Genomic DNA, 17,577 nt, shown 5'->3' with positions numbered 1-17,577 from the left:
CCTTGTGGAGGTCATTTATTACAGAAGTCCAGTGCACATAAATCATAACAAAAGTCCCAAAACCATAGTCCAGAATTCCCCTAAGTCATCTAAACAGTACATGCAAAATATAGCCCCAGCATCTCTCACCATATCCTGGTTCTCCAACACAGCCCTCTCCTGTCCTTGTAACAGGACAGCCATCCTAGACCTTCCAACTGGAGGGAAACCCCACTCTTCCTGGCAGGACCCCTCTACTATCCTCTCTGCTGGGAGCATCCTTGCCAGGGGAGAATCCCTCATATGCCCTGGCCTCTTGTGGCTTCTCTGGGTCTAGCTCTCCGGCACTGGAGATGTCAGCTGGTAAGCTCCTGCACTGGTCCTCTGCCTTTAGTCCTCTCCAGCTCTTGGCTCTGGCTTAGAGCTAGCAGGTAACTCCCTCTGCTGCTCCTCCTGCCTTGAGCCTTCTCCAGCCCTCTGGCCCTGACTCTCTGGCTTGGGGATACCAGCCAGCAAACCTCTCCTGCTGGTCTTCTGCCTCCAGCCTTCTCCTAGTTCCCAAACATACAGCCTCCTAACCAATTCCTTCCTCTTTCCAGGGAGGGCCTGCTGAGAGCTTCCTGCTGTCCATAGCTTTCCCCAGTGACCTCCTCCTCCAGGTTCCTGACTTTTTTGACCGACTCCCCCTCACTGGGTCTCTCCCTGACATTTTATAGCCCCCATGTGGTGCCCCACCCTCTGAACTGGACAAATGGGAGCACCTGATCTGCCACAGGAGTGCTGGACCTAGTTCATTCACATAGCCAGCCTCCCTGTGCAGGGGCGGCTCTACCAATTTTGCCACCCCAAGCAGTCACTGCCAAATTGCCGCCATGCCTGGAAGAGCAGCGGTGCTGCCGCTGAATTGCCGCCGTGGGACACAGACTGCCGCCCCATTCTGAATGCCGCCCCAAGCACCTGCTTGGAAAGCTGGTGCCTGGAGTCGGCCCTGTCCCTGTGACAACACTCTAAAGGAGTCCCAACCCAAGACCTGTGAATCCAATTAATGCCCTTCCTGGCTTGTGAAAGAGAGTCATGAGCAACTGGTACTGCTCCTGATCAAAACAGCCAACACCTCATTCAGAGGAGGAGTTTTCCCTTCCTCCTTCAACACACACTAGTCCAACGAACAGTGAAGAAACCCCCTCCAGATGCTTCAGTCCTAGCTGACTATCACCCAGTGTCAAACCTGTCATTCCTGAGCAAGCTCAGAGAGAAGCTAGCCAAAGGCCAACTAAAGCCAACATTCTAGTTGTGGCACAATCTGGATTGAAGCCAAAAAAACCAGAACTGAAACTACTTTAATAGCACAGATGGATGATCTGCTCCTATTAATGGATACAAGACAGACATCCATTCTCATCCTCCTGGACCTCTGCAGTGTTTGACACTGTTAACCATGAGATACCACTGTCTCGCCTGAGACAGGTGGCAGGAGACCAGGGTAATGCGCTAAAATAGTTTGAGTCTTTCTTAGAGAGAAGCACCCAAACAGAACTGATTGGAAACTGGACCTCCACCACTAGACCCCTCACTTGGGTTCTGCAAGGGTCAGTTTGCTCTCCAACCCTTTTCTACATCAACCACTAGCTGAACTGGTCAGATGAAATGCGTGCAATGCCAGCAATATGCAGATGATATGCAGTTCTAGCAATATGTATACGATACCACATACAAATACACCACTATCACCAAGATCGCCAAATGTTTGGATGAGATCAGCTCATAGATTAAGAGCAGCTGGCTGAAAGTGAACCTGAGCAAAATAGAAGTGATGCTGGTGGGCAGAGAATAATATTTTGAGGATTTTGCAGCCATGGTGCAGTCTCTTTTGACTGAAGGTTCACATCCACAGTTGGTTGATTCAGTTCATAGTTTAGGAGTCCTCTTGGATTCCTCGCTAACTTTGAGCTCTCACACCACAACAGACACAAGTAATGCTTTCTATCATCTCTAGGTGGTTAGGAGACTCTATCCCACCTGGCAGATGAAGACTTGGCTCCAGTTGTTCATGCCTCCTTATATCACCTCTCAGCTGTACTACAGCAATGTGTTATACCTTGGCATGAAACCATCAGCATTTCAGAAACTCCAATTAGTACAAACACTGCAGCACCTCCCCTGAGAAACACAGGCTACTGTGAGCACATGACACCTGTTCTCCACTGACTTCCCACAGAATTTTGAATGAAGTTCAAGGTCTCTGTCCTTATCTTCAAAGTGCTCCATAGTCTGGTACCAGGATACATAAAAGATCATTTAACAGTTCTTGGACAAAGACCCTGGTCAACAGCTTCTCTCCTGTGGCACAGTGGAATTCTCAGCAATACGAGTAAAACTAATCTGTGTGGGAGGCAGAACCTTTGCAGGTGGTCTGAGAGTTTAGAATGAACGCCCCTAGGAACTAAGGACTATCACAAATCTCACTACTTTCCAGTCCAAGTGCAAGGCATTTTTTTACCTTGCCTTCTCTAATATAAACACATAGCAACTAGTATATTTAACAAAAACAAACTGCCAAAACAAGACACTGCACCTCACATGCTTCTCCCTCTGGGGAGTGGATGAGAGAACAAATACCACATGACATATGTATAGTCACATTGCTTAATGCATTGCTTGAAGGCCCTCATATACTATGGTGATAAGTGCAGTATTCAAACCTATATAGAATAGAATTTACTTTAAAAAAACACCTAGGAAATTTCATATAAGAAACTATGTTAAAAGAATGTCATTAAGGTTACAAACTCAAACATTCAAAAGCTAGGAAATGCTAGATTTAATGTACCCTGTGCTCCAATACTCTTCTTTATATATCATATTAAATGAAGCAAAGCCCTTTCAGAGTTCTGCCTCATTCCATATACACCTTATGTAGCATTGGTCAATGATCTTCTAGCAATGGAGAAAGATCAGGTGTTTACACTGATTCTTTCAGATCAGCTTCCTTTAATAGTACTAACCATGCATGTTGCTGACACATTTGCCAATGCCAACAGAGTTTAATGGGGTCACTCGAGTCATCCTTTCTTCTGGAGAGGTCCCGAAGAGTGACATTGGGCACTTATTCATCCACACCAAGTGTCAATCATACCGGGTTACACAAGATTCCATCTTGCCATATTTCCCGTTGAATATACATACGGTTGTGAGGAAGTATGGCTTGCAGCATCTTCAGTATCCTGGTGATAATTAACTCTAAATAACACAGTATTGTCAACTCCTGTGAATTCATTGTAAGTCTCGTGATATTTGGTATTTTCCTTAAAACTCAGCTTCTGGATTCATGTGAGTACATTAGAATCTAAGCTTTAACTTTTTAAAAGTACATTTTTAAAAGGTTGAATAGAAAAGTTTGAAAATGGTAACCCTAAAGGCTCCAAAGCAAGAGGGCGAATAAAAAAAGACCACAAAGATATTCTTTCTGGGAAGGCTGACTCATTTTTTAATGCTTGCGGTTGGCAATACTGTAACTAAAAGTCAGAGGGAATCCATGCAGAGGTTGGTAAATTGTAGGGTAGAAATGAGGTCGGGGCCCACATCATCCTTTCAGCCGCTCATGTGCGGTTCCCATTTACTTCAATGGGAGCTGATCATGTGGAAGTGATGGGACAACTGGGTCTTAGTGTGACAGTTTTCAGGGTACCCAAGACTGTGGGTCACTTTGTTAGCCACCTGCCTCCACCATGAGGGAGGCTTACTTGTGCTCAACTGGGTGTCAACTCCCTGACAGCACCAGACTGTTCGCTATCCATGCACTCTCCTCTGAGGTATGCCAGGCCTTACTTTGCCTTGCAGGTTAACAATCGGTGTATCCTAGTCCTCAAGTTTCTTTGAACCATTCCCCTGTAGCGTCCAGCCCCTTCTCCTCTGAACACACACAGAAATACCAGGTCACCTGTTCCCAAAGGAGCAATGTATACAGAAGATTGTATGACTTAACTCAAGATAAGCTCTTTGCTTAATACCACAGAACTGAGATATATTTATAGTGAAAACAACAATACATTTATCAAAATTTCAAGAGCTAGTGAGTAAGTATAATGGAAACAAAAGTGTTACAGATAAAACAAAATCACAGAACACTTTCTAAAACCTAAACTTAACAGGCTAACCTCCTATCTAAAGGATTTTATCTCACCCCATATGTCCTCTGCAGCAGTTCAACCAAGTCTGGTTGAGATCCTGTTTTCATTAATGTAAACACCCCCCCCCCACAACTGGCTCACAGCTGCCATTGACTCTCCACCTCTGCTGCCACGCTGTCTCTGCCACTGGCTGCCATCCTGCTGCTACTGCTCTCAACTACCACTGTCTCTCTGCCCCTGCCACTGGCTGCTGCTGCAACATTGCATTCTGAGGTTCCATCATTTACCCTAGCTCTAAATTATTTCAGCAGATAGTAGGGAACCTCACTGCCAATGCAACTTCTGTGTTGCCTTTCACTGTTCCCACACCACATGTAAAACTTACCTCCAAGATGTACTCAATAATGAGGATAGCACTAGGAATCACTAACTGAAAAACAAGAACTTTTAACTGAGCCTAATCAACTCTATCATTATGCTGAAGAAGAGCAAACCAAATAATATCTAGAACTCTTTGGGCAGATAACATACCACCACACAAAAATATTTACCCCTATCCACCCTTATCTTCCATTGGAGTTGGCATCCCTTCCCCCTGCTCAGCAAGTGAGGTTAGGGTTATGGTGACCCTCACTATCAGGGCATAGTTCTTTACTGCCCTTTACTCATACAATAAGGGTAACATCATTTAATTATCCCTGCATTCAAAGTGATTTGTAACCCAAAACCAGCCAGAATTGATCATTTTGGCAAAGCAGCTCCATCATGCTGCGACCTAAGCAGAGTAGGTGTGTCTATGCAAACAAGGTCTGCTCCTGAAGTCCTTTCCCCCACTGTGTCACTAGATGTCAGGGGAGAGCTCATTCAGACCCTGATTAAATGTTCAGAAGAGACAAGGAGTACACCTTGATACCAGAAAAACAAGGTAGAAAGCTGATTGGTTAAATCTACTTTTAGATGATATATACAATATCTTTTATTTGTAAACAGTAAACCTTCTGTGTAAGGTGAATATAATAACATTGCACAAGACAGCTTCCTGGAGACTGGTATACTAGAGAACCTTTTACCTGTATTATATTATTATTGGCTTATAGCAAGAAACCTGATTGACATTTGTTATTTGGTCTCTTTAGTATGTCATACAGTTTATACAATTGTACAATTTATCAACACAAAGGATGGGTATAATATACTCACACACAAATATTACTAAATAAATGGGAGAACTGGAAATGTATGCATGTGCACAGAGGAGTATAACATGGACTTAACTAAATTAGGAGGTAAATTAATGGTCATAGTGGGCAAATATGGAAGGATAATCATATGGACTTCAGTGCAAACACTTAAGCTTGTGTAAAACTTTACTCATGTAAGTAGTCCCCGGAAGTCAAAGAAACCACTCACATGAGTAAAATTATGATGGCCCAGATCCACAAAGAGACTTGGGCATTGCAATGCTCAACAACGCAACACTTAACTTTTAGGCACCTAGAAGATCACAAGAATAACACAAAAAGAAAAGGAGTACTTGTGGCACCTTAGAGACTAACCAATTTATTTGAGCATAAGCTTTCGTGAGCTACAGCTCACTTCATCGGATGCATGGGTCGTCCTTCAGAATAGGCTGTAGATCCTTGATGATGCACTGGAGAGGTTTTAGTTGGGGGCTGAAGGTGATGGTGTTCTGTTATTTTTTTTGTTGGGCCTGTCCTGTAGTAGGTAACTTCTGGGTACTCTTCTGGCTCTGTCAATCTGACCCATCACTCTCACAGATCTTGGGAGACAGGCCAGTCCTTGCTTACAGACAGCTCCCCAACCTGAAGCAAATACTCACCAGCAACCACACACCACACAATAAAAACACTAACCCAGGAACCTATCCTTGCAACAAAGCCCGTTGCCAGCTGTGTCCACATATCTATTCAGGGGACACCATCATAGGGCCTAATCACATCAGCCACAATATCAGAGGTTCGTTCACCTGCACATCTACCAATGTGATATGTGCCAGCAATGCCCCTCTGCCATGTACATTGGCCAAACTGGACAGTCTTTATGTAAAAGAATAAATGGACATAAATCAGACATAAAGAATTATAACATTGAAAAACCAGTTGGAGAACACTTCAATCTCTTTGGTCACTCGATTACAGACCTAAAAGTAGCAATTCTGCAACAAAAAAAGTTCAAAAACAGACTCCAATGAGAGACTGCTGAATTGGAATTAATTTGCAAACTGGATACAATTAACTTAGGCTTGAACAGAGACTGGGAGTGAATGGGTCATTACACAAAGTAAAACTATTTCCCCATGTTTATTCCCCCCACACACACCCCACTGTTCCTCACACGTTCTTGTCAACTGCTGGAAATGGCCAATCTTGATTATCACTACAAAAGGTTTTTTTTCCCCCCCTCTCTCTCCTGCTGGTAATAGCTCACCTTGCCTGATCACTCTTGTTACAGTGTGTATGGTAACACCCACTGTTTCATGTTCTCTGTGTATATAAAATCTCCCCACTGTATTTTCCACTACATGCATCTGATAAAGTGAGCTGTAGCTCATGAAAGCTTATGCTCAAATAAATTTGTTAGTCTCTATGGTGCCACAAGTACTCCTTTTCTTTTTGCAGATACAGACTAACACGGCTGCTACTCTGAAAAGAATAACACAGCAATCCACAACGCCTGAGTTAGGAGCCTAGACACCTTTACAATGAATGGGGAAAGACAGGTGACTTAAAATGCAATTCACACAACCAACATGCTAGGTGAGGAGTCACCTAAAGTAGTCAATGGGATATGCTGGTAAGAAGGGTGTGTGCTAAGCCCTGCCCCTTTCTCAGAATTTGGCCCCTTAGTTCAAGCTTCAGGGAGGCACCGAATCTCTGCTAGTGATTCATGAACTGGGGAAAATAGGTGTTTGGGTGCCGAAATCTCATGTAGGCCCAGGCCCAATCCCATAAGCATGCTCAGAAGCTGCCTTACTTCACACAAAACAGCCAGGAGGGAGGAGGACAAAAACAGTGAGGAAGGAGGAGGACTTCCCCTGTGTTTTAACCACTGGAATATAGAATCATTCAAACACTTTTCCTTGCCCAATTAATATTTAATTATTCAATTATTCAATTAAAGTGGAACAACTTCAATAGGACATCTTGCAGGAGTCCCACATCAGAATATCCCATAGCCTAGTGTACTCACCTGAGAGGTGACAGAGCTCTATTCAAATCCCTTCACCTCAGGCAGAGAGAGAACTTGAAGCAGAGTCTCCCATCTCCCAGGTGAGTACCCGAACTACTGGGCTAAATGTTATAATGTCCTCTCCCCTGCCCCTAGGCTTTTTTGTGTGGAGTTAGCCTCTGAGCACACCGACCCAGTTAGAAGGGACAACAGTTAGTAACAATTATCTGTAGAGACCCACGTATTTTGCAAATGTGAAATAAAACAAAAAAAAAAAATCTTGCCCTGCAGCAGCAGCTCCTGCCACTTCTGTCCTCCAGGGCTCGGCCCTGCTACCCATTACACACATTGTGACCTAGCACATGGGGTCACAGCATCACTCAGGTTTGGCCCAGCTGCTCCTCCATCAGAACAAGGGGGTGGCCAGGCCAAATTTGAGTGAGTAGCACTGTGACTGTCTATGACTGGTTGCACACCTGGAATGGGGAGCCAGGCCCAGCCCTGGAGGAAAACAGCCACCACTACATAGTGAATGTAGGTTGGGCTCTCTTTGCAACCCCTCTCCCTGACCCCACCCCACCCTGGAGCCCTTCTCAGGGACAGGACCGAAGACCCTCTAGATCCTCCCATTGCCAAGGGCCAGGACCTGACCTCTCCCCCCACCCTACACCCCCAGGGCTTCCTGCAATACAATGCAATAAAATTAAATTCCCACAAAATAAAACAAAAAAATTATCAAAAAAACCACACACACACACACACCATGGGGCCCTAGTTATTTGTCAGTTTGTATGGATATGGGAGTGGGGAGGAGATAGACATAAGCTGTGAGGTACATTTTATCTGTTTCTTATGCTCAATAGTACAGTTTGGACAAGAAGTCTGAACCCATAATGTCTGGGTTGTTTTCTTTTCATCTAACCTTGACACATCTGATTTATACCAGGAGATTTCAGTTATTTGGATATACACTGGGATAATTTTTTTATGCAAGGAACAAATCTAGCAGTAGTTTTGTTAATGTGGTCTGTCTACTTCCATTCTGAGGATATTACAAGACCCATACTTGAGCAAAGGGATGTTAAAAGCCTTTTGCCCCAGAATTCTGTTTTATTTACCAATTAATTTCAGTACTGTTTTTCTCAGTGTGCAGTAGCATGGTCTACGGAAATAACTGACATCTTGGTCTGTGAACCACACACAAAGTCATGGGATCTCCGCATCAGCTTCCTCTTGGCACTGGCCATCGACCATACTAGGAGGAAGAAACTGGATGGGGGTGTGCTCTGCGACTGTGGAGCCTATTTCCATTCCCTTCTGAAGTCACGCCTCCGAACACAGTTCCTCTGGGCGGCGTCTGCTAGCCTCATTTGAGGACCAGTGGGCACTGTCCAGGGCTCTCTGCTCAGTGTGCCCCTCTGGAACCCTGGTTATAAACCTATGACCCTCACTCCCATTCCTGTTCTTTCATTTGTTGTCTCCTGGAATCAACTGATCCCTGTGCTTTTCCTGGTCCTTCCCCTCTGAAAGGGGAGATCCTTTTAGTGTACTTGCTGGAGCCCCTTTGGGGATCTATCTATTTGGGGAACCAAATAGACCTAGCACTTCTGAGAGATCAGGATATTAGCCAAGGTCACTGTCACACTGCTGCTATTGCACAGAACGGAACTAACAAGAATAGGAAAGAAACATAGCAGGAGAGGGAAGAAAGAAAACAGGGGTGGTGGAAGGAAAGAGACAATGCAGAGAAAGGGAGTTTCCTAAATAAAGTAGGGATCTCATTAACATTCAAATCCAACTCTCTCTCCTCCTCTATGTTGTTTGTCTCCTTTTCTTTCATTTCTCCTGTGTCTTAATAGTATGATATTTCTGTTTGCATGCTGACAACTAGTCTATCATTTTCTTGTTCTTCACTTAACATGCTTTTCTCAAGCTACAAGCCTACTTGCTTGTATAGTCTGTGAACACACGAGAGAGGACAATTCTCAGCTTGATTTTGAACAACACAGATGACAAATGTGGAAATAGGAAGTATTAAGCAACATTAACTGATTATTTAGGTTTGCAATCAAAGCTAAAGGATTTGTTAGCCCTCCAATGCATGCGTGTAACTGCAATTAACATTAATAGGAGCAATGCACACATATGTTCAAACTACAAATTGGAAACACAGAAATTTGCCGTTTCAGTGTTGTGAGTTGAGAAAAATGTGGCAGGAAGTGCTAGGTAGAATTCAATAAACTAAAGCAGGAAGCCAGAACTCCTTAGTTCAAATCCTGGTCCTACCACTGACTTACTGTGTGCCTTTATGCAAGTTTCATGACTTGTCTGTGACTCATTTTATAGGTGCTAACTCTATGGATGCTCCACGGCTGGACAGTCCTGATATTTGGGGCTTTTTTTTATATGGGCTCCTATTACCCCCACCCCGTCCCGATTTTTCACACTTGCTATCTGGACACACTAGTCAGCCTATGACTCATTTTCTTTATCTGTAAAGTAAGGATAATAAAATGTACCCACAGGAGTGTTGTGAGGATTATTAATATTTAAGAGCTCTTAAATTGCAGCTCACCATGTAAATGGCAATAATAATGACAGAGAAAGACCTACAAAGTACTAAATAGTATGAAAATTATTAGTAGAAACAAACAAACAAAGAAAAATAGAAATAGTTTTTTAAATGACTCTGAAGGCAAGTATCTAATAGTAAATATCACAAAAGGTAGATCAAAGTACAGAGTTTAAGGCATAAATCCCCATACAGTGAGGCTAGAATCCATCCTTCATTGTGGACAAAGGCTACTAGGTGAATAAGACAGGGCAAAAGGTGTCAGTGGTCCTGAAAAACATGTCCCAAAATTAAAAGATCACGTGTTATAAAAAATCACTGAGGTTGATTCAGACCATTAGGATTAGATTTCAAAAGGGCTCAGCTCCCATTCAGGCACCAAAATAAGGACTTGTCTATGCACCATTGTAGCTATATTGCTGTAGTTCACTGGTACAAACCCAGAGTGTAGATGCATTGCACGGGTGTAACACAGGGCTTGCACTGGCATGATCTACCCCATCTTCAAATCAGGATTAGTCAAACCATTGCAGCACTTCCACATTAGGGATTTGCATTCGTGTTAGATAAACTGGTGCAAAAATCCCAAATGTATACAAGCCCTAATCAGCCAGACTTTCAAAATATCTGTGCACATTGGATACTGAGTTCTTTTGAAAATCTGCCGATAAATGTGACAATGGGTGTTGATAGATGCTGAACAGTTTGGAAAATCTAACCTTTATTTAGATACCTGAAGGAGTGGGAGCTAAGCCCCTTTCAAAATCTGGCCCCATGTGTCTGCCCAGAGTAACAACTGAACAATTACTATCTGTGTTCTGTACTCGATTAGCCCAAGGTGTGTCAATCTAAAATGAGCCATATGGCACATGGGAAGTCTCTGACTACCTCCACCTGTTCTCCAGACAGCCTCTATCTCTACCTCAATTGTGTCAACAGCAGTGGCTGTCCAGAAGAGAAACAGCTGGAAGTAATGGTACCAGGCAGGCAGATAGAATTTCTGCCTGATTCAAGATTTTGGTGTCTTCTGCATACACATGGATTATTCAACAGAAGTACAAATTCCCCAGAACTCAGTATCAGTGTATCACTGCAAGATTTGCCATAGACTTTGATGGAAACAAACTATAGGAAGCACAAAATATTTAAAAAAAATCCTAATTTTGTGAAGAACTTGTGGGTTTGAGGGAAGCTGCATGTGCGTGTTTGTGTGTGTGTGCACAGGTGCATGCATGCGGTGGGTCCCTCTGGCTTAGTCAGGAAGGAACAACAGGCTTGTTCCCCACTGTGGTATCTTCTGGGGATATCTCCCACTTGCAGGACTGGAGCTGTACATAATCTAGTTTCCCGCTGATGAACATACATAACTCTTGTTAATATTAACTGGAGTTCCATGAACATACAAAAGAAAAGAAGAAGCCATAGAATATGTATTTTTACCAAATGTAAATGAATGATTGCACTATATACATATACATGCACGCTTTATGTATATTACACACAAAAAACTACATTGCAACATTAAAAATGTTCTTTTAAAGCCAAGCACTCAAAACTTAGGAAATGTCAGAATTAAGGTTGCCTGTGCAATTTAATTCAGCCCCTTCATGCATATGCATTATGATACAGTCTTTGATTACAGGATCACATGCTGGATTTTTCCCATGGGATACCTGCCTTACTCAGTGCACAGGCCAGGCCTGCTCTGGGGATGAATCAGGACTGTGCAGTAAAGAAGGATGTTGTCTGCAGAAATCCTGCTTTATTTGTTTCAGAAGCAGATGGTGTGAAGTGAATGAGTCAGTGGAATGCAGGAAGAGAAAGGAGGGTGTTATGTTTAAGGCAGTTGAATACTGCCCCAGAGAATTGAAGTCTATCCCTGCATCTATCACAGAGTTCCTATATAATGCTCATCAAGTCACTTGAACCAATTTTTTCAGAGGGGGTCACTAATTGTGTATTTCTCGTGTTCTGGGCACCCCACCTGAGACCATTGAGCCTGATTTGCAGACGTGCTGGGCTTTCACAGCTGCAGCTGATGTCTTTGGGAGCTGCCCTTGAATATATAGAGTGCTATATAATATAATGCTGAATAATCAGGTCCTTGGTGTCTCAGACTGGGCACCCAATATCAACAGATACTCTTGACTTTAATATCTCTGTACCTCAGTTCCTGTAAACTGGGGGTACTACCCCATCACCTCACAGGAGCTTTGTGATGACAGATTAATTAACACTTGAGAAGCACTCCTTTCCAACTCCCAATTCCAGACTTGCCTTCTCACTTGGTTCCCAAGCAGTCCCTGCCTTCCTTCCCACCCCAGGTATTAGTTTCCTTGTGCAACTAGTCCCAGTTTCTGTCCCCCCACCTTCAATACCAGTTTAACCAGCCTCCCTGTCCCAATCTATTCCTATCCCTCACTTCAATCTGGCTTTTGTGCTTTTTGTGTTCATATCAGCACTTCCTCCTCCAGGCTGCCTGAGTGCCAGCTGGGGAAGGTCAATGAGGATACAGGAGAGACAGGCTTTCTGCTCTCAGCTCTGATACTCAATGCCACCCTGGCCCAGAGCAGCCATTACAGGGAATTTCAGGGAACCTCCCTAGCTCGGGGCTGGAGCATCCTCAGGGTATGTCTACACTACGGAATAAGGTCGAATTTATAGAAGTCGGTTTTTTAGAAATCGGTTTTATATATTCGAGTGTGTGTGTCCCCACAGAAAATGCTCTAAGTGCATTAAGTGCATTAACTCGGCGGAGCGCTTCCACAGTACCGAGGCTAGAGTCGACTTCCGGAGCGTTGCACTGTGGGTAGCTATCCCACAGTTCCCGCAGTCTCCGCTGCCCATTGGAATTCTGGGTTGAGATCCCAATGCCTGATGGGGCTAAAACATTGTCGCGGGTGGTTCTGGGTACATATCGTCAAGCCCCCCATTCCCTCCCTCCCTCCGTGAAAGCAAGGGCAGACAATCGTTTCGCGCCTTTTTTCTTGAGTTACCTGTGCAGACGCCATACCACAGCAAGCATGGAGCCCGCTCAGGTAACCGTCACCCTATGTCTCCTGGGTGCTGGCAGACGCGGTACGGCATTGCTACACAGTAGCAGCAACCCATTGCCTTGTGGCAGCAGACGGTACAGTACAACTGGTAGCCGTCATTGTCATGTCCGAGGTGCTCTTGGCCACGTCGGCTGGGAGCGCCTGGGCAGACATGGGCGCAGGGACTAAATTTGGAGTGACTTGACCAGGTCATTCTCTTTAGTCCTGCAGTCAGTCCTATTGAACCGTCTTATGGTGAGCGGGCAGGCGATACGGACTGCTAGCAGTCGTACTGTACCATCTTCTGCCGAGCAGCCATGAGATGTGGATGGCATGCAGTCCTTCTGCACCGTCTGCTGCCAGCCAAAGATGTAAAAGATAGATGGAGTGGATCAAAACAAGAAATAGACCAGATTTGTTTTGTACTCATTTGCTTCCCCCCATCCCCTGTCTAGGGGACTCATTCTTCTAGGTCACACTGCAGTCACTCACAGAGAAGGTGCAGCGAGGTAAATCTAGCCATGTATCAATCAGAGGCCAGGCTAACCTTCTTGTTCCAATAAGAACGATAACTTAGGTGCACCATTTCTTATTGGAACCCTCCGTGAAGTCCTGCCTGAAATACTCCTAGATGTAAAGCCACCCCCTTTGTTGATTTTAGCTCCCTGAAGCCAACCCTGTAAGCCGTGTCCTCAGTCGCCCCTCCCGGAGTCAGAGCAACGGCAAACAATCGGGCATCTGAGAGTGCTGTCCAGAGCAGTCACAATGGAGCACTCTGATGGGGCTAAAACATTGTTGCGGGTGGTTCTGGGTACGTATCGTCAGGCCCCCGTTCCCTCCCTCCCTCCGTGAAAGCAAGGGCAGACAATCATTTCGCGCCTTTTTTCCTGAGTTACCTGTGCAGACGCCATACCACGGCAAGCATGGAGCCCGCTCAGGTAACCGTCACCCTATGTCTCCTGGGTGCTGGCAGACGCGGTACGGCATTGCTACACAGTAGCAGCAACCCATTGCCTTCTGGCAGCAGACGGTGCAATACGATTGGTAGTCGTCCTCATCGTGTCCGAGGTGCTCCTGGCCACGTCGGCTGGGAGTGCCTGGGCAGACATGGGCGCAGGGACTAAATTTGGAGTGACTTGACCAGGTCATTCTCTTTAGTCCTGCAGTCAGTCCTATTGAACCGTCTTATGGTGAGCGGGCAGGCGATACGGACTGCTAGCAGTCGTACTGTACCATCTTCTGCCAGGCAGGCAAGAGATGAGGATTGCTAGTAGTCGTATTGTACCATCTTCTGCCAGGCAGGCAAGAGATGAGGATGGCTAGCAGTCGTACTGTCCCATCTTCTGCCGAGCAGCCATGAGATGTGGATGGCATGCAGTCCTTCTGCACTGTCTGCTGCCAGCCAAAGATGTAAAAGATAGATGGAGTGGGTCAAAACAAGAAATAGACCAGATTTGTTTTGTACTCATTTGCCTCCTCCCCTGTCTAGGGGACTCATTCCTCTAGGTCACACTGCAGTCACTCACAGAGAAGGTGCAGCGAGGTAAATCTAGCCATGTATCAATCAGAGGCCAGGCTAACCTCCTTGTTCCAATAAGAACGATAACTTAGGTGCACCATTTCTTATTGGAACCCTCCGTGAAGTCCTGCCTGAAATACTCCTTGATGTAAAGACACCCCCTTTGTTGATTTTAGCTCCCTGAAGCCAACCCTGTAAGCCGTGTCGTCAGTCGCCCCTCCCTCCGTCAGAGCAACGGCAGACAATCGTTCCGCGCCTTTTTTCTGTGCGGACGCCATACCAAGGCAAGCATGGAGGCCGCTCAGCTCACTTTGGCAATTAGGAGCACATTAAACACCACACGCATTATCCAGCAGTATATGCAGCACCAGAACCTGGCAAAGCGATACCGGGCGAGGAGGCGACGTCAGCGCGGTCCCGTGAGTGATCAGGACATGGACACAGATTTCTCTGAAAGCATGGGCCCTGCCAATGCATGCATCATGGTGCTAATGGGGCAGGTTCATGCTGTGGAACGCCGATTCTGGGCTCGGGAAACAAGCACAGACTGGTGGGACCGCATAGTGTTGCAGGTCTGGGACGATTCCCAGTGGCTGCGAAACTTTCGCATGCGTAAGGGCACTTTCATGGAACTTTGTGACTTGCTTTCCCCTGCCCTGAGGCGCATGAATACCAAGATGAGAGCAGCCCTCACAGTTGAGAAGCGAGTGGCGATAGCCCTGTGGAAGCTCGCAACGCCAGACAGCTACCGGTCAGTTGGGAATCAATTTGGAGTGGGCAAATCTACTGTGGGGGCTGCTGTGATGCAAGTAGCCCACGAAATCAAAGATCTGCTGATATCAAGGGTAGTGACCCTGGGAAATGTGCAGGTCATAGTGGATGGCTTTGCTGCAATGTGATTCCCTAACTGTGGTGGGGCTATAGACGGAACCCATATCCCTATCTTGGCACCGGAGCACCAAGCCGCCGAGTACATAAACCGCAAGGGGTACTTTTCGATAGTGCTGCAAGCTCTGGTGGATCACAAGGGACGTTTCACCAACATCAACGTGGGATGGCCGGGAAAGGTGCATGATGCTCGCATCTTCAGGAACTCTGGTCTGTTTCAAAAGCTGCAGGAAGGGACTTTATTCCCAGACCAGAAAATAACTGTTGGGGATGTTGAAATGCCTATATGTATCCTTGGGGACCCAGCCTACCCCTTAATGCCATGGCTCATGAAGCCGTACACAGGCAGCCTGGACAGTAGTCAGGAGCTGTTCAGCTATAGGCTGAGCAAGTGCAGAATGTGCATTTGGACGTTTAAAGGCGCGCTGGCGCAGTTTACTGACTCGCTTAGACCTCAGCGAAACCAATATTCCCACTGTTATTACTGCTTGCTGTGTGCTCCACAATATCTGTGAGAGTAAGGGGGAGACGTTTATGGCGGGGTGGGAGGTTGAGGCAAATCGCCTGGCTGCTGGTTACGCACAGCCAGACACCAGGGCGGTTAGAAGAGCACAGGAGGGCGCGGTACGCATCAGAGAAGCTTTGAAAACCAGTTTCATGACTGGCCAGGCTACGGTGTGAAAGTTCTGTTTGTTTCTCCTTGATGAAACCCCCCGCCCCTTGGTTCACTCTACTTCCCTGTAAGCTAACCACCCGCCCCTCCTCCCTTCAATCACCGCTTGCAGAGGCAATAAAGTCATTGTTGCTTCACATTCATGCATTCTTTATTCATTCATCACACAAATAGGGGGATGACTACCAAGGTAGCCCAGGAGGGGTGGTGGAGGAGGGAAGGAAAATGCCACACAGCACTTTAAGCACAGCACTTTAAAAGTTTACAACTTTAAAATTTATTGAATGACAGCCTTCTTTTTTTTGGGCAATCCTCTGTGGTGGAGTGGCTGGTTGGCCGGAGGCCCCCCCACTGCGTTCTTGGGCGTCTGGGTGTGGAGGCTATGGAACTTGGGGAGGAGGGCGGTTGGTTACAGAGGGGCTGCAGTGGCAGTCTGTGCTCCAGCTGCCTTTGCTGCAGCTCAACCATACACTGGAGCATACTGGTTTGGTCCTGCAGCAGCCTCAGCATTGAATCCTGCCTCCTCTCATCACGCTGCCGCCACATTTGAGCTTCAGCCCTGTCTTCAGCCCGCCACTTACTCTCTTCAGCCCACCACTTACTCTCTTCAGCCCGCCACCTCTCCTCCCGGTCATTTTGTGCTTTCCTGCACTCTGACATTATTTGCCTCCACGCATTCGTCTGTGCTCTGTCAGTGTGGGAGGACAGCATGAGCTCGGAGAACATTTCATTGCGAGTGCGTTTTTTTTTCTTTCTAAGCTTCACTAGCCTCTGGGAAGGAGAAGATCCTGTGATCATTGAAACACATGCAGCTGGTGGAGAAAAAAAAAGGGACAGCGGTATTTAAAAAGACACATTTTATAAAACAGTGGCTACACTCTTTCAGGGTAAACCTTGCTGTTAACATTACATACATAGCACATGTGCTTTCGTTACAAGGTCGCATTTTGCCTCCTCCCACCGTGTGACTACCCCTTCAACCTTCCCCCCTCCCTGTGGCTAACAGCGGGGAACATTTCTGTTTAGCCACAGGCAAACAGCCCAGCAGGAATGGGCTTCTCTGAGTGTCCCCTGAAGAAAAGCACTCTATTTCAACCAGGTGACCATGAATTATATCTCACTCTCCTGAGGATAACACAGAGAGATAAAGAACGGATGTTGTTTGAATGCCAGCAAACATACACTGCAATGCTTTGTTCTACAATGATTCCCGAATACGTGTTACTGGCCTGGAGTGGTAAAGTGTCCTACCATGAAGGACGCAATAAGGCTGCCCTCCCCAGAAACCTTTTGCAAAGGCTTTAGGACTACATCTAGGAGAACCGCAAATGCCAGGGCAAAGTAATCCTTTCACATGCTTGCTTTTAAACCATGTATAGTATTTTAAAAGGTACACTCACCAGAGGTCCCTTCTCCGCCTGCTGGGTCCAGGAGGCAGCCTTGGGTGGGTTCGGGGGGTACTGGCTCCAGGTCTAGGGTGAGAAACAGTTCCTGGCTGTCGGGAAAACCGGTTTCTCCGCTTGCTTGCTGTGAGCTATCTACAACCTCTTCCTCATCATCATCTTCTTCGTCCCCAAAACCTGCTTCCGTAT

Source organism: Caretta caretta, chromosome 1, assembly GCF_965140235.1.
Source record: "Caretta caretta isolate rCarCar2 chromosome 1, rCarCar1.hap1, whole genome shotgun sequence".
Lineage (NCBI taxonomy): Eukaryota > Metazoa > Chordata > Testudines > Cheloniidae > Caretta > Caretta caretta.
This window is presented reverse-complemented; position numbering follows the sequence as displayed.